Below are 10363 nucleotides of genomic sequence, written 5' to 3'. Positions count from 1 at the left end.
GAGCCAGAAAAATTGGGTGCGATTGCGAGGCGCCCATCTTCACTTTTGTTTTACTTTTGGTTTGCTACTCCATGAAACTTTATCACACCTTTTCGGAGTCCTTATAGCCTCTACTTCCGAGGTCCTTATTGCCTCTACTTCCGAGGTCCTTATTGCCCCAACTTACCTGGGAACTTACCAACTGGTTGCCCTGACTGCAAAAAGTTCTGAGTCTCCTCGAGTGAAGGAGGAGTGAGTTCCCTGTTCAGGCCTCCACTTATCGCGTCCGCCTTGACCAGCAAGAAAGACGCGACACATGAGCTCTTCTTTTAGCAGTTTATTTAGGAACCTTCAACAGTCTTCAGCACCAAGGGCAACGCCCTCGGCCGTTAAAACTTCAGCACCAAGGGCAATGCCCCTGGCCATTAAGCACTCCCAAGCTTAGCCAATCCCAATGGGCCACGTGGCAAAAGTGGATAGGTCACCAAATGCGGAAGCAACCAAGGGCGGCAAGCTTAGCCAAATAAGGGCTTTGTTTACAAGACCGCTCGCTCTGGGGATGGTGGAAGCCAGCACAGTCTCAGGGTGTGGCTCTCCACAGAATGTGTATTAAAACTGTCTACAAGAACACAAATGCTAGCCCAGGCTACTATGCCCAGCAAAACTCTCAATTATCATAGATGGAGAAAACAAGATATTCCATGACAAAATGAAATTTACACAATATCTTTCCACAAATCCAACCCTACAAAGGATAATAGATGGAAAACACCAACATAAGGAGCAAAACTACACCCAAGAAAAAGCAAGAAAGTCATCTTTCAACAAACCCACACAAACCAAATTTCACCTCTTACAACAAAAACAACAGGAAGTAACAATTACTTTTTCTTAATATCTTACTATGAAAATTAATATTATCAACATAACCTAACTGATTGAAATCCAAACATATGAGGGATTAGAAATTTGTTGACTGTCATCCAATGGTCTCTCTAATTTGGTAATTGGAGAAATAGGTCCAATATTGTACAATCTATATACACTTTCTGCTTGTTTGTACATGATAGTGTCTTGCTGTGTATCACATAATGGTCTTGAAATCTTGCTTCTCCTATCTCAGCCTCTCTATTAGTAGTATTGTTTATTTTATGTTTTTACACTATAGTATGTTTTTCAGAACAGCTTACATATTTCAAAAGTATTTATATACCCAAAAGAAATGTAGACGATTAACTAGGGAGGTAGCTTGTAAGAGAACAACAAAGAATGAGAGTGAATGCTTTGCTTGACATTTGTAACTCTTGTATCAAGTCTGAAGAAGAGGACTTTATAAGTGAATCTTTCTCTGAGATGAATGCTTTTCAAAATCACCACAGCCAATGAACCAGATTCTTACCCTCACCTAATGTCTGTGCCACCCTCCAAGCAGAACCACTGTTCATTGAAACAGTTAGTGAATGACTTTATGGATAGACCTTCCACTTCTTGAATCTACCCAAGCCTCTTGACCTTACCCAGAACCATCTAGGTCCCTTTTCTCCAAAGATAGCTTGGTGTCATGGTAGGAGTTTCAGGCTTTCAGGCCTGCATGGCCGCAATATGAGAAGATTGCTGTGGCCCATAGTTGGGTTGTCAGCTGGACATGAGAAACTTGAGCCAGGGGATACTTGAGAGGGAGAATTTATCAGATCGTGTCACAGAGCCTAGGTATTAGTAGTGATAATGACTAAGACTCTGGAAATTCAGCCCAGTTGACAAACTACTTCCTAGACCAGAAGAAACATGAAGTCCTGGATTCAGTCCCCATTCCCACATAAACTGGGCTCAGTGGCCTGTGCATATAATCCTAACATAGGAGAACTGGGAGCCCAGGGTCATCTTATGCTACATAGAGAATTCACAATGAGCCTGAGCTACATGAGACCCCCCCTCAAAAATAAATAAATACTTTATTAAAAAATAAATGAGATGAAGCCTATTTCTCTGTAGTAGGTCTTAACAGGGCAGTGCCAGTACCCAGCACCATGATATCAGCTTCACCAGACAGAACATGCAGAATAGGAGAAATGGGTAGAAAGAGGAAGTGGCTGGAAGGGAAGAGGATGTATGCAGACTTATCCTAGAGTTTCAAAAGAAACTAATGAATTTATTTTTAAAGCAAATGAAAGGCCCAGAGACACAAAAATAGAGTTTACTAAACAGCAGCTGTTTTATGTTTTCATTTGTCCAAAAGTACTGATAGTAGACCACAGGCCAGAAGCTGTTTGAGTTCTAGATATATCAAAGTGGGAAAAAAACATGCCAAAACTTAGGGACCTGGGCATTCTTTCTCCATAGCAGGAAACCAGTATGATAGAGGAGGGTACCATACATTTCCAAGACAATGAGCCAAGTAGACAGACCATAACAAACATGAATGTATGATGGAGACCTGTAGATGAAGGGCTCAAGCTTGATTGACAAGTCTCCTAGAGCAGGTTTGTCTAGGTTATAGTCCTAGCTGGCTTCTAGGAGAGAAGGGCAGTCTGTGCCTCTCAGGCACAGAATGCTCCATGCATGTTCAGTAAAAGCAGTATACTAAGGACCCAAGGACAGAGCCATATGTATAATTGATTAGCTTTAGAAACTCAGTGACAATACAGACATGACAAAATTGATTTGAACTAAATAAAAACAAAAACAAACAAACAAACCCAAACAAAAAAGAGCCATTTAGTGATATCTTCCCTAGAGAATGAAGTAGCAATATAAAGGGTAACATGAACTCACAAGGCTTTTTGTCTCTCCGCTCCCTGAGAGCAGATGTCATATAGCTAACTAACACAACAGATATTTTAATGCTAGGAGTTTGGGGCTAGTTGTGGGCAGGGGGCCTTTTGTCATTCTTAGGCTTCTGTCTCTTCTCTTTTCAAAGGAAACCTCCTTTTACAAACCATCGTCTTGTTGTGATTGACAAACAGCAGCACGTAACCATTTCTTATGGCCAGGGTATCTAATATAGAACAGCTCAGTATGCACATGTACAAACAGGATTTATAACAAAGCTCTGACAAAAAGTAAATTGTGTCTTGAGTTTTGAGAACTGAAATATCTGCTTCCCTGCCAGAGCTCATGAATGATGCAGGCCCTGGCTTTCAGAGGTGCTATTTCTTTGTAATACTACCTCTTGAGGGAACAAATACGGAAAAGTAAAGCATGTCGTCTTAAATGATACAGAGTCTTTTTATTGTAACCTTCCTGGCTTTAAAAGTGAATGTGGCAAATTATCAAAAGACATATTGTAGGTGCAAGCCGTGCCTTAGAATCAGATATTCTAATGGTGTGCACAGTTCAGAGTCTCTTTGGAGTCCCTTTCCCGGATTCCTTATCCTTGACCTGGTGACATGGTAATAACGCACTGAACCATGAAGAGGTTGATTTACTTTTGCCTTTGAACTCTTGGAGATGATAATCTTCCTTCAACAGACTCCACAATGCAATCTTCAGATAGAGCCCTGGGAACTGAATGGGCCTGGAACTATCATTTAGGGTTGTAAAGACAACTTGGATTTTTCAGAGATCACAGTGATAGGGATTGTCTTAGTTACTTCTCCATTGCTGTGACAAAAAAAAAAAACATGACCAAGGGTACATATATATTAATATAATATAATATAAAATTATATATACATATACATATGTAACTAGGCTTACAGTTTCAGAGAATTAGAGTCCATAATGGTAGAGTAAGGACATTGTAGCAGGAACAGTTGAGAGCTCACTATAAGTAGAAGTCAGAGAGAGAGAGATAGAGAATGCTGGAAACAACGTGAGTCTTTTGAAACCTCAAGCCTGCCCCCAGCGACTCACCTTCTCCAACAAGGCTACACCTTCTAATCCTTCTCAAACAGTTCTACCAACTAGGCACCAGTGTTTACATATATGAGCCTATGGGGTCAGCTTTAATTCAAACTACCACAGGGATAAACCATAGAGTTTGTATACTTATAAACTATTCTTTAAAAGAAAAAAAAAATCCAATGAACACATAGTACGGCAGCCCTGCACTCCCTGGCATGGTTAATAGAGACAACAAGTGCTGTAAAGTATGTAAAACACTGTGACCCTGGTACATTGCTGCCGAGAACACCAAATAGTGTAGCCCTTGTGACCAAAGAATCCAACAGTCCCTCTAGGATGAACCACCGGGAAACCATCAACCCAGCAGTTCTACCCATATGCATGATCTGATGGCCCTGAGAATGGACTCCAGCAACACTCCACAAGGTTCATAGCAGCATCAGCTGAAGGTTCGTCATTAGCTGAAGAATGGTAAATAGTATGTGGCATATCCAGAACCACGGAAAAGAAAGAAGTAGGATGAAGATATTGGTAAGGGGTTAAGAGCACTTGCTGCTTTTGCAGAGGATCCAGATTTGGTTCTCAGCATGTATCTAGTGGCTCACAACTGCCAACCACTCCAGTTTCAGTTAATCTAAGGTTCTCTTCTGGCCCCTGCAAGTGCCAGGTAAGCACACTGTGCACAAACATACATTCAGGAAAACACTTATCCATAAAATAAAGTGAAATAAAGTAAGACAAACAACTACATATTTTATAACATAGGTGAACATTTAAAATATGCTAAGTAATGAAAGGACACATGATTCTGTTCACAAGTAATGTCTAGAACAGAAAAATGAACAAACAGATTCATGCTTCCCAGGACCAGAAAATTCTAGATAAATGAGAACTATTGGATGTTTTTCTAGGGCCATAAACATGGTCTGGCATTAGGTATTGCTAAAGTGGACAATGTGATTATACCTTTAAAAGTCACTGGACTGTACTTTAAAAGGAGGAAATTTATGGTTATGTGAGTTTTAGTTCAGTGGATTTATTTATCATGAAGGAATTTAAATATTATTAAATATCATGTGACATAAAGGAATAGTGTCAATTGTTTCCCATGAAAGTCCTGTTGTAGTATGTTTTCAATAGCATTTATTGAGATGATCCTAAATGTAGTTTTTCCTAAGATTGATGCTAACATTGCCAAAATGATACCTAGTTAAGGGGCTCCATCTTGTAGTCATGGTAACCATGTTGTCTAAAGCCAACATTAGCTCCTGATCTTGGAAATTTCTTGGTAATGTTACTACCTGTACAGCAGAGACCTTTACAGGACGGCAAGCTCCTGGTGCTATTACAAATGCCAGGAGGCAAATGAAGAGCCAATTACTGCTGCTGTTCACTTTCTGACATTGACTTCAGCTTGCTTCCTCCTCTAGTAAGTCTGGAGCGGGAGTGCATCAGCAACCAATATTTCACTGAACCTGGAAGTATTTTCCTTTCTTAATGCTATGTAAAATGGAGAAGTGCCTATACTTAGCAGGATCTGAAACCTGTAATACTGAAGAAATTCAATGCTCTTAGCAACCACTTTCGTTGAGGAGTATGGGCAGCTGCAACCTTCCATTTCCTTTTCCTATAACCCCTCTTGTCACATTTGACCTTCAAAAACATTAATTTATTTATATTACCCCACTTTCTATCATAGTTTCTTTTCAAAAATATTTTACACTTACTTACTTTGTGTGTGTGTGTGTGTGTGTGTGTGTTGGGGGGTCAGGCACCATGGTTAACATGTGGATGTCAGAGGACAACAGTTCTCTCCTTCTTCTGCGTGAGTCAGTAGGCCTGAACCAGTCTTGGCAACATATGTTTTTACACAATGATTTTGTTGTTCTTTTTGTTTTTTAATGGGATCCTGTGATGTAGATCAGACTAGCCTGATATTTGCTGTGTGCTCCAGGCTAGTCATGATTCTTTTACTTCTGCCTCCTAATTTCTGGGATTACAGGTATACACTACCACATTTGGCATTCCTCTCCCATATTTCTTATAGATCATATTTCCTATGGTCCTCGATTATTATTACTCGATATAGTCACAGTTGGGGTGGACTTAGCAATTTAACTTAAACTTCTACCTCAATATTTTTAACATCTACTAAATGAGAGTAAAAATAATTCTCCCCAGTTTTATACCCAGGCCACAGCCCTGGTCTCGACATTAAGAACACAACAGGGAATGTACACACTAAAGATTTATCCACATGGGGCCTGAAATTACTCTAAGATTTGGAGAGAGACTACAGAGTAGTAAATGCTTACTGTAGTGAGGAGTCATGCGTGCTAGAAAAATACTAAAGGAGGAAAGGAAACTGGACTCTGATACCAGATACAAAAGTCAGCTCACGGTGAGTTACAGCTTGACTCTACATCCCAGGCTATAAAGCTTAGAAGAGAACAGAAGTCCTGTACACTAGGTATTTTGGATATCACACCAGAAGCTCAGGCTACAAAAGCCAGAATAATTAAAGAGTAGACATCAAGCTCAAAGCTTGGGCCCAGCAGAGAAAGAATCAAGGAATGAAAACAGCAACCTACAACTGGCGGGAGGTTTGCAAATGACGCACTGGCTAAGACGTTAATATCCAAAATTGAGTCTGATTTTCATCCAATACGATTAAGAACATAGCATCCAATAGTAGAAAAAAGGACCAATAAAAATAGACAAAGCTGTTTCCTTTATGATTACAACACCAAGAGTGTAGACTATGCCCCACACTCATGTATATGGGCAGCACAAATTGGATCCCATGGATTATTAAAAAAAGAAAGAAAGAAAGAAAGAAAGAAAGAAAGAAAGAAAGAAAGAAAGAAAGAAAGAAGGAAGGAAGGAAGGAAGGAAGGAAGGAAGGAAGGAAGAAAGAAAGAAGGAAGGAAGGAAGGAAGGAAGGAAGGAAGAGAGAGAGAGAGAGAGAGAGAGAGAGAGAGAGAGAGAGAGAGAGAGAGGGAGAGAGAGAGAGAGGAAAAAGAGAAAAAAGAGAAAAGAAAATATAAAAAATTGCTACTGCCATTACCCAGGACTTCAGCCCTGCTCTGGCCCCTCCAGGCTTTCCTTTTGTTACTCCCAGCTTAGCTCTGGGATCAGCTGCCAACAGCACAATCTGGCTTCCGTTTCTACCCATCTTTGCTCTGGAAGGAGCCATGCTATCAGCCTTCTTCTGAGACCCTTGAATCCGAGGATAAAAGACATATACACAGCCTTGTTACCTTAACTTGCCTACTAGGCACAATTGCTGGGCACTGCTATCTCCTGCCTGGAAGTGTGTACCCTTTTCAATTTATTATCTTCATCTCTCCTTCCACCCTAATCTTAGTGGCTTGTATCACCTAGCCCCTGCCAAGCATCCTTGGCCATCCACATGTAGAAGAGGCTGCAGGCCCAGCTCCTGCCAAGACCTTATATGATTGCTGCGTCCTTCTTCCTTCAAAACATGGCAGAAAAAAAAAAAAAACCTCTCTTCTTCCTTGGATTTCTTTTTCTCCTGGGATCCAGAAGTCCCAGCAATTAGCCCCGGCCTTCTTTATTGACAAATCTAGAACCACTTGGAGAGCCGGGTTAGCATCAGAACCTCCCCTTACATGACATGCTCTTGGGAGGGGATAGAAAAGCTGGGGATGGACTGGGAGGAGTTAGAAGGAGTGGAGTGAATATGGTCAGAATATGTCATATGGCATCATCAAAGGGTTAGTAAAACTATTAAAGTAAATATGCTTTAAAAAGTGACAAAGCACCTGAGAAGATGCTCCCCTCACAGAAAACATGAAAATAGCTGGCTACACATTGTTTTCTGAATCTGAACAGGTTCAATATCATTGATTCACTAGTCATTAGGGGATGGTAAATCAGGACCTCCCTGAGACACAAGCTCATGCCTGCTAAGGTAGCTGTCATTCAAAAATCAGGAAGAACAAATGTTCACTAACAAGTGGAGAGGGGGTTAGTTTCAGAGACTATTGCTGGGGGTGTAGATCGATATTTGTAGACTCTACAGAATGAAAGCAGCTCAGATAATTAAAATTAGAACTACCATGTGGCCCAGCAATCAGAAGTCACCCCCTCAAAGATGTCCTCATTCTTATGTTCACCACTGCACTGTTCAGCCACACCATGGAAGCAGACCAGTATCCGTCAGTGCATGAGTAGAGAGAGAAGATGTGATGTATTCACACACACCACAATGTTACTCAGTCTTTAAAAAAGAGACCCTGCCATGATCCTGGGTAGGATAAACCAGACAGGGATAGAAAGCACACAATCCTATTTGCATGTAAACTCTAAAAAATAAACAAATACACAGAACAAGAGAATAAAATAGCAATTTCTAAATAAAGTAGACTTTAGCTGCTCTTTCCATACATATAAAAAAGATCAACTCTGTGAGATGACAGATGTGCTATTATCTCTCCAGTAACTATTTCATATCCACACATATCCCATGGAATATACCTTAAATATTTAATATAGTGTTTGTTTTGTTCTTTTAATGAAAACAAAGGCTAAAGTACAACAGGCTATTCATTTATACAATGTTCAGAGTAGCACCCTCTAGTTTGATATTGAAGAGAAAACTATAATCTAGTTAAATAATTGGGAAATACTTTATAAACTATAAAGATGGGTATTTTTCTTCATTGTGCTATAAAGCCATTGAAGCCCCTGGATCAACTTGCTTTGAGAATGCTCCCAGTCTTTGTTATTATGAAGCTCGGGGACTTTATCTAAGGAACAGACTTCCATGCAGTGTGCTAACCTCAGATATAGAGAAAAGGCAGACCACCTCAGAGTGTCCTGCGGATGAGATGCTATTTGTCCATATCCTAAGATGTTTCCCAAAAACATGTTTAAAAGAAAACTTACATGACACAGGATCATCCACAAGGGACGTATTGCCTATCACACACTTTTATATTTTATTTTATTATTTTATTTTACTTTACTTTTGCTTTTGTTTCCCTCTTTTAACAAATAGAGCTAGGGACAGAAGTCATTCTGTCTTACCGCCTGGATTGGTAGAGTTTTTCTGCCAAGAGTTTTAGGCTTCATGGAACACAGTCTGGGTCACAACACTCAACTCTGCCCATGAGCACAAAGGTAGCTCTTGGAAGCATGTAAATGAACAAGCATGTCTGTGACCACATCTTCAATTGCAAAAACCAGAGGCAGCCATATTGGACACTGTTTGCTAAGCTTTGCCTTACCCAACTACTTACTCAGAAGTATGTAAAATATGTGGTATATGTACTTTATTTTTCTTGAGATCTAAAGAATGAGTAGGACAGGAGACTGGATCAGAGAGAATGGCATTACCAAGGCAGATTGAAAGTTATGTGCTTGGCCATAAAAGGGCTTTAGGGGCTTAGATGATAGGTCTGTGGGTAAGAACACTTGCTATGAAGCATGTGGACCTGAGTTCAAATCCCTCCCACCCACATCAAAAGACAGGTTACACCAAACACACACCTGTTTGTTTGAATTCCTGGGGCTTGCTGCCAGCTTCATTCCAGGGTCAGTGAGAGAGCCTGGCCCATGGGAAGAAGGCAGAGAGTGATAGAGTAGGACATTAAATCAATAAACTGTCATCTGTTGTTGGAATTCACTGTGAAAGTAGGGTTGTTCTTACCCATGCTTCTGACCCAAGAATGTTTATATCAGGCATCCCCCACACTTTCTGTCCTGTGTCAGGCTGGGACCATGGCTTCATAGCCAGGAAAGGGAAAACAACAAGAGGCAAGAGGATCAAAAGAGTAGTATTCCTGGGAGTAGCCTCAAGGTCAGCTATTTCCAATTGACACCGTTATTGCTGATCCCCTGGTACACAAATGTCCAAGGTAGGATTGCCTGACTACCGAGGTGGAGGAAGGAAGGATGTTGAGAGGATGAGGGGGAGGGCACAAGGGTTGTTCCACCAGGACTCTCAGTCCAGAACTGCAGCTGACTGCCTCCCTGGTACCTCCCCTGTTGATCTCTACTGGATGTTTGTCAGTTTGTTTGTTCGCTTGCTTTTGTTCTTTGGCTGCTCCAGTTGTCACTACTGGATGTTCCAGCACCTGGTTTGCTATCTATCAGCTTTCTCTCTCTATTGGCTACTCAGTATTTACTCTTCCATTTTTTGTATGCTAAATGTATAATGAATTCACTCATTCAAAATGCAGCTAACTATAGATTATTCTCTGGAATATATAGAACAACACCCAACACCTCTCATGTGTATGCATAGCCCGCAGAGAGAGTGGGGAGGGAGGGAGGGAGAGATAGGGAAGGGAGAGAGACAGGGAGGTTTTAATGCACAAGATTTAGATTCAGGGAACTATTCATAGTTAAGCCTGATGTTTTCCAACTGAAATCCAACTGCTTCCATGTTATTATAAATTAGAACAATCTTCTACTTCATTAGTGAGCTGGTGGAAGTAATCCCTATACATATTCCATTTTAATGGCACACTTCCAGATGCCATTCCTCAAAGTTCAGGTAAAGATAAATGAGCAC

This window comes from Mastomys coucha, unplaced genomic scaffold, assembly GCF_008632895.1.
Source record: "Mastomys coucha isolate ucsf_1 unplaced genomic scaffold, UCSF_Mcou_1 pScaffold6, whole genome shotgun sequence".
NCBI lineage: Eukaryota > Metazoa > Chordata > Mammalia > Rodentia > Muridae > Mastomys > Mastomys coucha.
This window is presented reverse-complemented; position numbering follows the sequence as displayed.